We start from the raw sequence: 15,125 nt of genomic DNA, 5'->3' as shown, positions 1-15,125 counted from the left end.
TCCTTGCCCTCATTATTAGGTCCTGAAGCAATAGAACAGAAATTCTTACTTCTTTCACATACTCTCCTTGAAAAATTCAATTTTACATTATAAAGGACATTTCTTTGCAAAAGAAAATCCCCCTCCCCTACTTAGCAGCAAATACTACAATTACCTATTAGCCTGAAGGGAAAGTGAGGTTCAGGGAGGTTAATTCCTTGTCTCAGGACAAGCTGCAGCAGAAGCAGCACTTAGGTTTGGCAGAATGACAGAGAATGTCTCAGGGAAGGGAGAGCAGGGAGTCCAGGCAGGAGCAGGCATATTCAGAGGCCAGTGCAAGATGGTCTCAGACTTGTGTTGGGGAGTCTCGGACCTTGGCCTGAGTGCCCAGGCTAGTTAGGAATGAGGCAAAGAGGGGGCACCCATCTCTGGGGACTGTGAGGATGGAGTGGCTAGGGAAAGTGAGCTTTGGGACCAGGGCCTGTACCTGCTGAGATGATTGTCCAGCTTGACCACACATTGAGGGATGTTTCTGAAGGACAGAAACTCATCTGGGCATTTGATTGTAGAATGGAATATGACTTGGAAGATATCAGTGTACATATTATACTTTTATTGAGATACGAAGGGAAAACATCTGAGTTCAGTGGTGACTGTTGTCCAAGCAGGGCTTGACCACCTGCCTGTAGACCTCAGTACAGCCAGAGATGGGAGCACTTGTTGAAGAGGTTTAGATGAAGGGATAATCATAGTTTCTTCTTCAGTGCTACAGATCATGAGTCACTTGTTCCCATGCTGGAAGAATATTTAATATCATACATGTGAAAAAATTTAATTCTTAAAGAGGTGAAATCCATTTGAAAAGATAGTCATGGCAAATGCTGTGATAATTATCTTCTTCAGATCAGAATTTCTTTTTTTTTTTTTTTTTGCTGTTCATAAGTAATGTCATGTCTACTAAGAACAACTTTGTCATAAAAGAGATGAATTTTTCGTCAAGTCTTTTTTAACCCATTCAACATGTCCCTTTAAGCAACAGAGTACTCCAGTAATACTGTTTTCTCTTCTTTCAATTTGAATAATCATTTTGCCAAAGAGATACTGAAAACTATGAAGAGAAATATGTAGGTTTCACTCAATGCATTATTTAAAAAGTCAACAAGAACTTTTATGTCACCAGAATTGAAGTGTGATTTCTTTTTTTTTTTTTTATAGAGGCATGCTTTATTTATTTGTTTGCTGGTTTGTTTGTTTTGTTTATACATGCACTGGGTACAGTCAGAAGCACGGGAGGGTGAGAGAATTCACCAGAGCCAGAGCAGGGAGCAGAGCAGGCAGAAGGACCGAAGTACACTGCTGAGGGGAGCAGCGGGCGGCAGGAGAGGTCTGCGCGCCATGTGGGACCCTCCTCCGGTGGCTGGGGAGCAGCCGGGGATCGAACCGGTGCCGCAGAGGCCGCGGGCAGCTTCGCAACCCAGCACTCAACCGCTGCGCCACCGGGGAGGCCCGAAGTGTGATTTCTGTGCTTTAGAATTAACTGAGTATTCTCTCAACTGTGTGTATTAAAATGAGTCAAAAGGTTTTTGAATTTGAGAGAATTGAAGAGTACTAAATGCAAATTCACAAAAATCCTTTAACTGTTCAGTTCAAACAGTGCTGAAAGAGAGAACAACTTCATGACTATTATTTCACTGTCAGTAGGAAGGCTATAGACATGGTTTAACTAACATCATGCAGGATATGAATGGATAGGACAGTTAACCCCTCTCATTGCCTCATTCATGCTTAGCTTCAATTTTGAATAAAACTGTTTGCATCTTTTCATTACATTTCTATTTGTTTTATTCCCACCAAAAACAGTATAATTTTTTCATTAGTTTGTAATTAAATAAGAGAGTTTTCTACAAAAATTTGCTTTGGTTTCCGAAGTCTCATTTCAAAGGGAATTTACTCCCATTACCTTGTAAACCAACTGTTTTCATCAGAAAAAATAATGCACAAGAAATGGAAAATTTTTTTCAGCATTGTGATTACTTGCAATCATGGCTATGTCATGAAAACAGGTGAGCTATTTGGATCTTTAATAACCTCTTAATAGCAAATGGAGCTACTCCATTTTACTCCATTTTAAATGAAAATTGCATTAGATTTCATCCTGGCACTTGGAATTTACTTGCAGTTTTGCATGGGAGGCCATTGCAATTTCTGCTGTGCTAATTCTATCTTCTTCCTGTAAATTTCTCTTGATCAAAAAAGTTCATTATTTTTTTACTTTTTTTTTTGGAAGTGAAGGAAATAATACATCTCTTATGTGTATCTCTTATTACACTTGGATTTATAGCTGTCTTTGAATTTTCAATACTGAAAAACAATTGCATACTATTTAAAGATCTATCAGAGGATATTTTCCCTCATTTAATAAATGTCCATTGTTAGAAAACTCATCACAAAATTTACACCTGGCATCTTTGGTTCAGGTATCAGGCACAGGGGGATGCCCGTAGTCATCAACTCAGTTTTTGAGAGTTCTTGATTTTCAGTAATGTAAGGTTATATGCCAGAGAAGTGAACCCAGTTTTCTCTGGTCTCACACATCACTAAATAAAAATTGTATCAAGGTGGATCCCTCATTCTGTTTATTTTTTATGACACAATTTTCTTTCTCTTTCAAAAAATGGAGTAGTTTCTTTAGTTTCTGCTGTAGTTATGGTTCCATTTGTCTTTCATTTTGTAAAATCATCTCACAAATTTTCTCACATGTGAAGGGAATTTTCCTTCAATTTAGGGCCATTTACCTTTCCTTTCATTTTTTTTCCCTATTTATCTGAATATTTTAGTTGGGATCAGACAGTTCTGGTTTTGAGTTTTCAGAGCTATGAAATTCAGAAGTCTTCATTGGCATTTCATAGTAATGCAAACTTAAATATGTGTTATTTGAAAAAGATATAGGATGCCTTAAACTTTGTAACTTTCCTTTAGGCTTTTAACATTTGCTATTTCCTGTATATTTGCTGTCAGTATTGACCTTAAAGTCTTTAAAAAGAAAATGACTTGTTTTCCAGAAATGGGTTTTTTTGTCCCACTCTATAATCAGCCTGAGAGGGATAAGATGCCTCATCATCTGCCCATGTGTTAGAGTAGTTTTCAGCAGGGAAAAACTCAGGAACGAGATAGGAGGAGATGCAAAGAGGCTACTCCGAGTTTGGGATGCACTGTCAGATTTAACTGCAAATATAGCAATAGTGATTTAGGCAAGGGGTGAACAGTCATATGATAAGTTTGTTGGAATTTGCAGGCCAGAAGATCTCTGTCACAACTATTTAACTTTGCTGTTGTTTCACAAAGGCAATCATTGCCAATATGTAAGTAATTGGGTGTAGCTAAGTGCCAATGGAAGTTTAATAACAAACAGAGCTGGTGAGGCAGATTCGATCCTTGTATCGGTCACTGACTCCCTGATTTAAGTAGCAATCCTAGAATTAAGACTATTTAGTAGTTAAAAACAGGAATGATGTTTGCATATTAACAGGCCTTAGAAAGCAAATATTCATGACTTATTTTTGGATGCATTAGACTGATGCTAGGGATTCTATGTACATGCAGTATAATATATATGTTTATATATATTACAAATATATGTGTCTGAGCACTGTGCCTGGCATGACTGTAAGTACTGACTTTATAAGGGAGTAAATAAATGACATTACTAATCTACTCTTTTTTGGCTTCCATGTAACTATTATTGACATCATGTCTGTGTAGTTTTTCTCTTACCTACATTTAATATGTTTGATGCTTTGACACTCAAAAGACTTATCCTAACATGCATATGTACCAGTGAACTTTCTTTATATCCATCTGTACATTTGCCATTAGTGAAATCTGTCATCTAATCTTTCAGCTTTTTTCTTGTCCCCCAACTCAACTCTCCTCAACCCATTCCATCACTAAACCTTTCTGAGTGTTTGATTACAAGAATTTTTGCAAAATATAGACATACAGATGGAGAAAAATCTTAATTTTTCAAAATTCTTGGGGTGGTTTTCAAGTCTTCTGCATTCTTCACCAAATAATTATTGGGCATTGTCTTCAGTGCATAACATGCCATCCATTCTACTCCCATGAACGAAATGTTAATATTGTGTTTTTGCGGCCCAGAAAATGCCTTCCATAGATAGATCATATAACCCTTAGATATATTTCACTTTTATTGTCTATCCTTCTCTTTTATGAGGCTCAGCTCTCTCTCCATGGGCCATTTTAGTCCAGAGACAATATTTAATCACATAAACTCCCTGTCTGTCTACCTTGACAACAGAATATGCTCTACATGGATCCTTCTTGACTAGCCCAGCTCATCAAGGATGAAATTCCACCGTCCCACAGGGAGAAGTCTTCAGTTCCAGGCTTTCAGGTAGCAGCCTGGCGACAAGCCCTTGGTCTATTATTCCACATAGCAAATATTCTACTTTTCCAGAGTTACCTGGAATCCCATGAAAGCTAGTGTTTCCAGGATGGACCCAATGTGTCTATTGGGTCTGTGCCACTCAGACTCTAGAGCAAAAGACATCACCATCAGCATCTGCCTAGGGTGTGCATCCACCTACAGATAAATGTGCATAGATGACAGTTTTGGTGCAGAATAAAGTTAACATAGGAGCTACCATAAATCTAATGGATTTCTGGTTCTCACAAATTGTATCAAAGGACCTCGGTATGATTACTCTTGAAGACCCTTAGAGATCCTGAATCAAAACATGAACAAGTGTTAGGGGTAGCCATTTTTAACTCAGCAGTTTATTAACTTACTGGATATGGATAAAGTTCCAGTACACTTTTATATAACAAACATATAAATACTTAATGTGCATCAGAATCTTGTGGAAAATCTGTTAGCAATATATATGTGTGAAGTCCAGATCCAGAGTCTGAATCAGTCTATGTAGGGAAAGGTCTGGGAATCTTTATTCTAAAATTTTTTCAACTAATTCTGATGGAGGTGATTGAGAGATCAAGCATTTAGAAATGCTGGGCTGTAGAAAAGACTGATTCAGGTGCTCCAAATAGTGAGAGAGAGTGCAGTAAGTGATGAGGGACAGGTATATAGGTGTCTCTGAATCTTTGCCGACTTGGTAAATCCCATGCATTATCCTATTAGCACCTTTAGAAGCAGACAATACTAAGCAAAGGCCAGAATAATGTTCTTGTCTTTCCATTCCTGGTCTGGAAGAATGACTACACCCAACCCCAAATGGGCTAGGGTAACTGGTTCTAGTGCATTGACCCTGCATAAGAAATATGAATTTATCTTTATTTCAGAGTGAGATAATTTGGATTTCAGAGGGTAGAACAGGAACGATTTAGAACTTAGAAGCAAAGGAGTACAGGGCTAGGCAAGATTTATTGGGAGCATAGAAAATCTTGTCTGAGAATACCATAAGGGGGCTTTCCTTTGGTTTGGAAGAGTGGAATTCTTATTCCCACTACCAATCGCCCTATTAGCTTAGCTGGATTATTCCATTGATTGGCTGCTCTTTCTGTATTTGGGTTATTGATCTAGTGACTGAACAAAATATAGGAAACTATGATCTCATAAAGAATATCTGGTCAGTTTGCATTAATGAGCACACATACATTTTTTCCAGAATGCTGTTTTGTATACAGATGGTTGGGTAAACTACCGTGGTTTGGAGAAAAGGCAGAGTAGATCAGGAACTAGAATTTTTTATATGAGTGAGTAATAGGGAAATAGATCCAGTGTATGTGCTTGAAGGAAGTCTTATTGGTAGACAAAGCCTACTATCTAAATACAGTTCCAGTTGAGTGTTAGGAGGTATTATTTTGGAAGAATGGAGTGTCCTGAGAAAAAGACCAAATATAGTGACATGGCTTGAATAACAACCAGGGAACTGGCATCCAGGATATTGCTAATTTGACCACCTGGGTATGGCTGGGGGCTGATGTGGGTTTCACATGTGTAAATCAGGGAATGATGTAGGCACTATTGGTCAGGTTGGCCCTCAGGGGAATAATATGGAAGTTTTAGAGGCTGAGTATTGACTTTGGGTTGAATTTGATTCTGTAGAATGGGCAGGAGTACTGCAAAGGGTGGATGTAAACCTGGGAATAAAACAAAGCATTCATTCAAGTCATGCCCGTTCATCTTAATTAACTTTTTTCTAATACATGTTGCCACTGAAATTTCTCCCCACTCTCATCCTAGTTTTAACTGTTCCAGCTTCAGCTTGTTCATAAGTTTGTCTACCCTAGAGTATTCCAAAGAGCCCCTGGAATCTACACTTATGTCTTCTTAATCATTTTAAAGTTCATAGCTGCTGAGAACAAAATCTTCATTGATGTACAGCCTTGTTTAATTTCCCTTTCAGTTTCTGTCATGTTGTAGTTCACTAGCTTACTGTAAATCTCATGAAAATTGCTTGTAATCTTTTACCAGCTGCTGTTCTCCATTCTTTCAACACTGGCTTATGGGAGTTCACTTTTTCAATCACTGTTTTTAGGTGGAAGCACATTAAAGAGAGTCAATTTAGAGCTCACCTTTTCCTTCCTTTCCTTCCCTAATGAGTAGAAAAGTCATATTTATATGTCTAGAGGGATACCTGGGATTTGAAATTCTGATCTTCTGAGCTGAGAGCTAAAACATTAGCAAACCCACCTATAAATTTTCAGATCTTTTAGAACAGTTTTTTCCCTGAGAGACTTGAAGGTTATCTTTTGAGGAGCTGACTGAAGGAAGTCATATTTGGATGATGGTAAACCTTTTCATTTCTGTCTTTGCATTTCAGCAGCCCCTAATTGCAGTCTTTCACTGAGAAGTAGACCTGATATTTCACATGGTTTTTTTTTTTTTTTTTTTTTGCAATGTGTGTAGATTAGAAGAGAAGTACGATCTCTGATTAAATGCCTGCAGGTAAATGATTTGTTATTTTATTCAATTCAGTAATTTTAGTGAATATCCATTCTATGTCAGGATTTGGTTAGGTGTAAGAAATTCAAATATTAATAAGAGAAAGTGCATTTTGATATATTCATAGGGTAAAGCAACAGAAAATGTCAGAGAGTGCAGGAAAAATTGCAATATAATTTCATCTGGTCACTGTAACCCAAGAATTGGAGGGAGGGACCTTTTCTTTTGGGTGACTGAAGGGCTTACTCCCACACAAGGGACCCTAATATCTGAGAACTGCATTAGAGAGGGAAATGCCTGCAGTTGAGATGGAAAATGGTTGGACCTTCCTCTGGAAAACAATAGGACCCTGGGGAGCAGAAATCCAGCCAAATGCTGGGCCAGAAGATAGACACCAGCAAGGGTGGATGTCAAACAGCTAGAAATAAACCAAAGAGCCAGGACCTGCATCAGGGGGTACACTGCACACCCTGCTATTATGGTTTCCAACTGGCAGTCCTTATCGCTACCGACACAGCATTGGTCCAAGGCAGTGCCTAACAGCTTGAGCCTACACCTGGGCATAAGGAGCTGGAGTTCGGGCATTTTGGGAAGGTGCCATTAGTGGAACTTGTTGTGAGTGGAAAAAGTTGGCTCCCTCATAAGAGTTTCCCCTCTACAACTGGCCTCTGTATTGCATGAAATAATAATACACCTGAGAAACCCTGTTTGGGGTCATTGATGGGATTGAATTTTCTAAAGTGCTTATTGCTTCTTGTCTGAGCTTAAAGTCCCTAGAGACCCTGACAAATTGAGCTTGCCACTCCAGAGAAAGCTCTGTTCTTGGAAGTTGCTGGAAACAGACCCCGATGGCAGACGTCTCTGGTCTAGAGCTCCTTCCTAGCCTACAACCCCAAGAGGGGTTGAGAGAGATCTGCCAGGGAGGTGATGTCCTGCATATGGTACCCACAGAACCTGAGAAATAGCCACCTGTGACTCAATTAAGACTGTGACCTCTCTACAGCTCAAAATCAATAGCTCCCAGATGAGTCTGCTATTCCCGGGGAAAAGTTCTATTTTCTTAAAAATTGGAATTTTGATAGGTATCGCATTAAATCTGTATAGGTCAGGTGGTCATTTTAACTATTTAATACTCCCCAACCATGAAGATGAAATATCTTTCCATTTCTTTATGTCTTCTACATCTTTTAACAATGTCTTGTATTTTTGTTGTACAGCTCTTTCACCTCCTCTGATAAGTTAATTCCTCAATGTTGAATTTTTTGATGTGACTGTGAATGGAAATGTTTGCTTAATTTCTTTTTTCTAGCTCATTGTTTGCTTATAGAAATAAAAAAAAATTGTAGCCTGCCACCTAACAATACTCATTTTTAATACAAAGGAAAAGTAAAATAATCTGAACTATGGAAAGAAAAAAAAGAACATTATCTGGCACAAGGACATTAAATGTGGTTACTGGTGCTACTGCCACCACAACCATTGCAAAAAAAAAAAAAATTGTACCTCATCAACATACGCACTATAAATGAAATATGTAAAGCATTATTTTAGAGATGTTTCAGTCAGAATCTTATTATTTGATAAAAAGCATTTATTTACTGAATGCTTACTAATGTTGTACTGGTCCAGGCACTGAGAATACAAAAGTCAACAAGAAGTAAGTGTCACGATTTGCTAAAATTTACACTGCAAAGCAAGATGGAGAAGAAAACAATTTCCACATCCTTATCTTTCAAGTGTTATCTGATCATCTAGTTTGTATAAGTCATTCATTACATGATCCACAGCACATTGCTGTCCAGCAGGATGGATAGTCAACACACAGCTAGGGTAAGCAATCCAGGATAAGATGCCTAAGGCGCAGGGTGAGTGTCCTCTAATCTCCAAGTGAGTTGATGTCTAAATAGGTGGGACTCTCCTCAGTATCTGATAGATGTTCCAGGCTTTAACTAGGCAGGTTCTATGACTTGATGCAAAAGATAAGGTCAGGGTTGGCAGGTAGGGTTGGCAGTGATTTTGTAGGGGAGATGGCAGAAAGCATGTCTATTCCTAGAAGGCTTGTGTTGTAAAGAGTCTCTAGAGTTTTAAAAATTTGGAAAAATAGAATAAAAATCAGGAGTTGGATAGTGAGCAATCTGATGTTCCCTTTGTGATTTCCACATTAAATTCTTTTCAAAGGAGAAATGAAATGAACTCTAACACATACATGTGCATGTTTCCTCTCACCCTACCCCCGCCACACACATGCACAGACCTGATTTAACTGAATCTAGTCACTGACTTCAGATACAAAAGTACTACCAAGCATAATTGGGTCAATAATCATAGCCTAGACTTCCAAATGTGAGGCTTAACTCGTATTCAGAACTTCAGATGATGAATGCCCTGCTCTGATTCTTGCCCTCCTTTTCATTAATACTGAGCCAACACACGATCCACTGTAATTAGTCCATCTTTAATGGAGGCAGTTACTTAGTGTCAATGCAGGGTAGGTCACTAAATGGCACTTCTGCTGTTAAAAACCGAGGAAACACAAGAGAGATCACACCAATAGCAGCAAGAAACATGGAACAAGAAGAATATGGGGGAGGAGGTGCTATTAATGAGTGATAATGATATCAAAGGGGCAAAGTCTACTACAAGCTCTGAAGTTAATAGTAATCTTATTTTCCATTTAATGAGGGTAGGAGTAGTCTTCAGAGGAAAGGTAAGATTGTGATGTTAGAAGTAAAATGATATAGGCTAGAAAGAGACTGAGGACTTCCTTAAATAGTGTAAATCAAAAGTGAACACAAGAGAAGGCAACAATTATTCCCACCAGTTTTTAACTTGCATTGTAGTCTTTTAAGTTATAGAATATTTGAAAAAAATGTTTCAATTTTGATTGAGTGAATGTTTGCTACATGCTGTTTGAAGTGGTATTTTGGGAATGTAATTTTGTTTTCTTGAATTAATTAATTTGTCTTTTACAATGTCCCTGTTCAAGACTCTAGCTATATTTACATTTTACAAACAAACAAAAAAAACCCTGAGGTATGAATATGAGGAAGGAAATTTTGTAAAGTGTATTATTCCAGATAGAAAATATCTTGTGCATATGTGATGGTTCCTGATTGTTCAGTAATGTTTTATATCGAGAGTTGTATACATTCTATTACTCTCAACAGCATGTGGATTTTTCCATTGGGAAAAATACTCAGCTCCTCTAAAACATGTATCCAGCAGTGTTCTGCACATAGTATGTCTCACTAAGTGTGTCTGAAGTGTCTACACTATTCAATGATAATTTTAATTATGAAAACATCACACCAGTATTTTTCACAAGAATTCTTTCCTTGGGTACTAAATCTTTGAATTCTAAAATTAACTTTAGTGATTATAAAGGATTTCTTAAAAAGTATATTTATAGACTGATATTATTTGATTATGCTAATTTAGAGTTTTTCTATATAGATTAGTTGATTTGGAACAGGAGATGACAAACAAAATGTCATAAAAAGCAAATCTTTTCACTAATATTTTCTCACGGATTTTCTTTACTGATGCCTAATATAGTGAAATAAAGCTCCTTTGAATGTCTAAGAATTTAAATAGCAGTGCTGTGAAGATTTTAAAATACCCAAGATTATTTTTTCTTGTCTTTAAGCAGATATTTAAACTCTAAGCTAAGAAACGTGGTTTTGAGTCTTTTAATTCCTCAATGCTTCTGTATTATTTAGAAGATGCATCTTTAAAAAGATTTGCCTAAGGCCTCCCTGGTGGCTCAAGAGGTTAAGATGCAATCTATGAAGAAATCCTCAGCCACTGCAGCACGAGTTTGATCCCCAGCCAGGGAGCTACCCACAAGGCGTAGCAGACTTCTCCTGACTCACCTGCTGCTCCCCTCAGCAGTGTATTTCAGTCAGTTTGTCTGTTCTGTTCCCCACTCTGTCTCTGGTGAATCCTCTAACCTCCACACCTCTGGCCTGTACCCCAGTTCTTATGTGCATAAATAAATAAATCTTAAAAAAGATTTGCCTAGCACATAGTAGCTAGTAGTTTTATAGTAAAAGTTAGTCAAATGAATAGCTTTATATTATTTCCTTCAATTAGCCTTATAAATTGGGTCATGTTGTGTCATGGAGGACAAGAATAAAAAACTGAAAAGGATGTGTGCACAAGATCAGAAACCTGGCTCACACAAGGCCAAGAGCTGGAAGTGGGGGTAGAAAGTATGGAACCAAGCTTAGCCGAGGTTTCGCCATTTTGTATATCCTCCATCTTGATATGTTAGTCCTTGCACAGCTGCATTCCGGAGATAGTTTCAACAGTCACAACCCTCACTCCACTTGGTGACAAAAAATCAGACCACTCCAGGCGCCAATGAGGGCAGTCTTATCCATAAATGGAAAAGCATCTCTAACCATCCAATGAGTTTGAAACTATAACTGTGCATGCCAAAATGCCTTTGTAGTAGCCAATGAATAATTGCCAGCTTGTTTCAAAATTCGCGCCTGCTTGTGACCCTGTAAAAGACCCCTGCTTCCTCTGTTCGGGGCTCTCGACCTCTGCCGTTGCATCTGTGCGCGTCGTGAACCTGGACTCGAGCCCGTAATAAACTCCAGTGTGTTCTTGCATCGGCTGTCTGTGTGTCCTTGGGGGCTGCACTGGTCAATGTTGGGCACAACAGAAAGGATTAGCATAGCCATTGACCCAGCTATAGAAACCAAGATCCTTAGGCGCCAAAGCCTAGATTACAAAGCATAAGACCCAAGCAGGCATCGGACTACTGTAGGGAGTCTCTAGAGCACAGACCCAAAGGTAAAGATATGGAGATTGAGTCCATTGTGGGATCTCCCTCTGTTCATATTCAGCAAAGTTATGCAAAATCAGCATCAAACCCAAGGCTCACAAGGAGTGAGGCCCTCCCAAAGAGAAAAAGACAATATCAGTACAGTCTCTGCACTGGCTCTGGGCAGCAATCTCTCTGCCCACCTGTGACTATGCAGGTGCTTCCTCTCACCAACTCTCTCCCTCTGCAGGGCAGCAGCCTTCCTGCCTGCCCGTGACCTGCACCATGCTGGGACTTCTCTTCACTGACCTCCCTCAGTAGAGGCAGCTCTCTTCAAGCCTGCCTGCCTGCAACCAAGCAGGCCTCTCTTAGCAAACTGTCCCTTTTGGGGCAGCTATTCCTGCCCACTTGTGTCTATGCAAGTGTCTTTACTTTTCTGTCCCTCTCCCTAATAAATCTGCCCTTTAAATACAACTAACTTTTCTGTCTCTTGGAGAAATTCACCTGGGAAACTCGCGTGAGCTGCCGAAACAGGAGCTCTGGTGAAAATTTTCCCAGAGTGGACCCAAGGACCCTGCACTCTGAACCCATTGATTCCAAAATACAACATCACTGTGGTATTGCAAAAGTCAAAATATGAATTAAGTGCCCAGGCAAGAAGTTAAATGCAAGGCTCCTGGAACTTTGTTACAGGGCAGCCCAAACCCTGCAAACCTGCTTATTCTAAATGGGTTCTGCCATCCACCACATCAACACAAAACATAAGAGACTTTAATGTGAAGGAACTTTAATACAATTAGGAAACAATACAGGAAAGGCAAAGAATCTAGTTTCTAAATCAAGCACTCAAAGTTACCCATCCCCTCGTGGGTAAAACTCCATCCAAATGGAATTGGCCCAGAGCAACGCCCCAAAGCCTGCCGCAAGTCTAAAGCATCTTCCAGTGGGGACCCACAGAAAAGGGTCAGAAACAACCAGACAAGCCCGGAAGGAAAAGAGCAAAATCAAAATCAAGATAAAAGCTGCCATGGTCACCTTCCCACGGGTCTCACCCACATCTGTGTCACCCAGTCCATGACCAAATGACAAGCGCAGTTTCTTCACGTGTCTCTAGGCTCCATGTGCCTTCTCCAGGTCTCCTTCTGGCTCTCCATCCTGTTTCCTTCCTTCCTCAGTCTCCTCTGCAGCTTCTTCTCTCTGCTCAGCTCCACCCTCCTTTTGGGTGGGGCAGGGAACCTGGAACGTCCCCCTTTCCTAGGGATCACCCTGTTACACTTTCTTCTGTTGCAAATAAGGCAAGAAAACAAAGAATTAGAGAAGCTGTGTGATGCAGATTGTGGTAGATTGATTGCATTGATGGTCCTAATTAATGTCTCTAAGTCCATGCTTTTTGTCCTATTGTAACAGGGTAGACCCCAGGAAAGGGGGAAGTTCCAGGTTCCCTGCCCCACCCAAAAGGAGGATGGAGCTGAGCAGAGAGAAGAAGCTGCAGAGGAGACTGAGGAAGGAAGGAAGCAGGATGGAGCCAGGAAGAGACCTGGAGGAGGCACATGGAGCCAAGAGACACGTGAAGAAACTGCGCTTGTCTTTTGATCGTGGACTGGGTGACACAGATGTGGGTGAGACCCGTGGGAAGGTGACCATGGCAGCTTTTATCTTGATTTTGATTTTGCTCTTTTCCTTCCGGGCTTGTCTGGTTGTTTCTGACCCTTTTCTGTGGGTCCCCACTGGAAGATGCTTTAGACTTGTGGCAGGCTTTGGGGCCTTGCTCTGGGCCAATCCCATTTGGATGGAGTTTTACCCACGAGGGGACGGGTAACTTTGGGTGCTTGATTTAGAAACTAGATTCTTTGCCTTTCCTGTATTGTTTCCTAATTGTATTAAAGTTCCTTCCTATTAAAGTCTCATATGTTTTGTGTTGATGTGGTGGATGGCAGAACCCATTTAGAACAGGCAGGTTTGCAGGGTTTGGGCTGCCCCTCCCCCTGCCCTGTAACACTATAACTATCTTACCCCTTACAATTCTGACTCTTGGCTGACCTTGTGATTTTCTTTAGCTAACAGAATGTGATAGAAGTGATATCACTGCTGCAAGTAAGTCCATGTCTCAAGACTTTGGCATCTACTTGCTTGGATCCTACTATTCTTGTTCATTCTACCCCTCTGTCCTCACTGTGACCATGTTTGGGCTCCTGGAGTTTGAGACACATGGAAAAAAAAGCCCAGGTAGCCCCAATTGACAGTCAGTTGACTTTGTTCCTGTCCAGACAAGGTGAAGTTTACCACAGATTTATGCAACCAGAAGAACCTCCTGCTCAGCCTAACCAAAATTTCCAAGCAAGGGAATTTTTTGGTAAAAGAACAGTTGTTGTTTAAGCTTATAAATATTGTTATGGGTTGTTATACAGCAGTAGCTAACTGATGCCTGAAGTTAAGATTTGTGGACCTTGGATATGTTTTTTGGTCTTTCTCAGACTTATTTCCTTATATAGAAACATACTTCCCTGTCGAATTGTCATGAACTTTAAATTTGTACTTGGTGCGCTGCCTTAGAGGCACTTAATAAATAGCAATTGGTATTACAACCCCTACTATTAATATTGCTAATGATACTATGATCATTAACTTTACTATTAAAATGAGGGTTTAAAAAAAAAGGGAACGGGAAAAAAAAAAAAAAACAATGAACCAAGGGTTGTAATAAGGATATTTAAATTTGCTATAGAAACATGGAGAAGGTGGTAACTGATCCTTCAGGAGGTGGGGAAGGCCAAATAGAAGTGGTAATATTTCAGCAGAATCTTGGAGGTCCTTTCAGGCATGAAGATAAGTTGAAAAATACGAGAAAAAGGAAGGTCTATATTGATAAGGGAGGCAAAAATAAGTGGCTGTGCATAAGACTTCACTTGACAAAACATTTTTCAGAAAAAATAATTTATCTTTCCAGCATCCTTCATCCTTTCATAGCAGATTTTTTTTTTTTTTTTTATGATTTAGAGTTGGAGATTTTAGGTGTGCATGAGTTATTTAAGGTCATTCAGTTTGAAAATCATGGAGACTGGCTTAAATTCAGGACTTTGAACCCAGCAAGAAGCTAATTTCCTGTATACTAATACTGCTTCTTCTATATCTTCTTTTTCTAATGTGTTCAGAGTTTACACAGAAAGTATTTAAGATTGTCAGCATGCTCATGAAAATATATCCCTTAATTTAGAATATACTAAATGCCTCTTCATTTTTTTCCAATTATTAGTTAAGCAAAGACAATGTCACTATAATTAGGTTTATATCAGAATTTATGTATTCTACATTCATTTTGCAGGGGGTGTATGTGTGTATGAATACATCCCATAATAAACAACAACAGTGTTTTGGACAATGACATTAAAAATTTGCTTTAAATATTGTGTGTTTAGAATACTAGCGTTTCCTTATTTTCTTTAATTGGGA

The sequence above is a fragment of the Talpa europaea genome, assembly GCF_964194135.1.
Source record: "Talpa europaea genome assembly, chromosome: 10".
Lineage (NCBI taxonomy): Eukaryota > Metazoa > Chordata > Mammalia > Eulipotyphla > Talpidae > Talpa > Talpa europaea.
The sequence above is the reverse complement of the archived record's forward strand: the minus strand, read 5'-3'. Positions refer to the sequence as shown.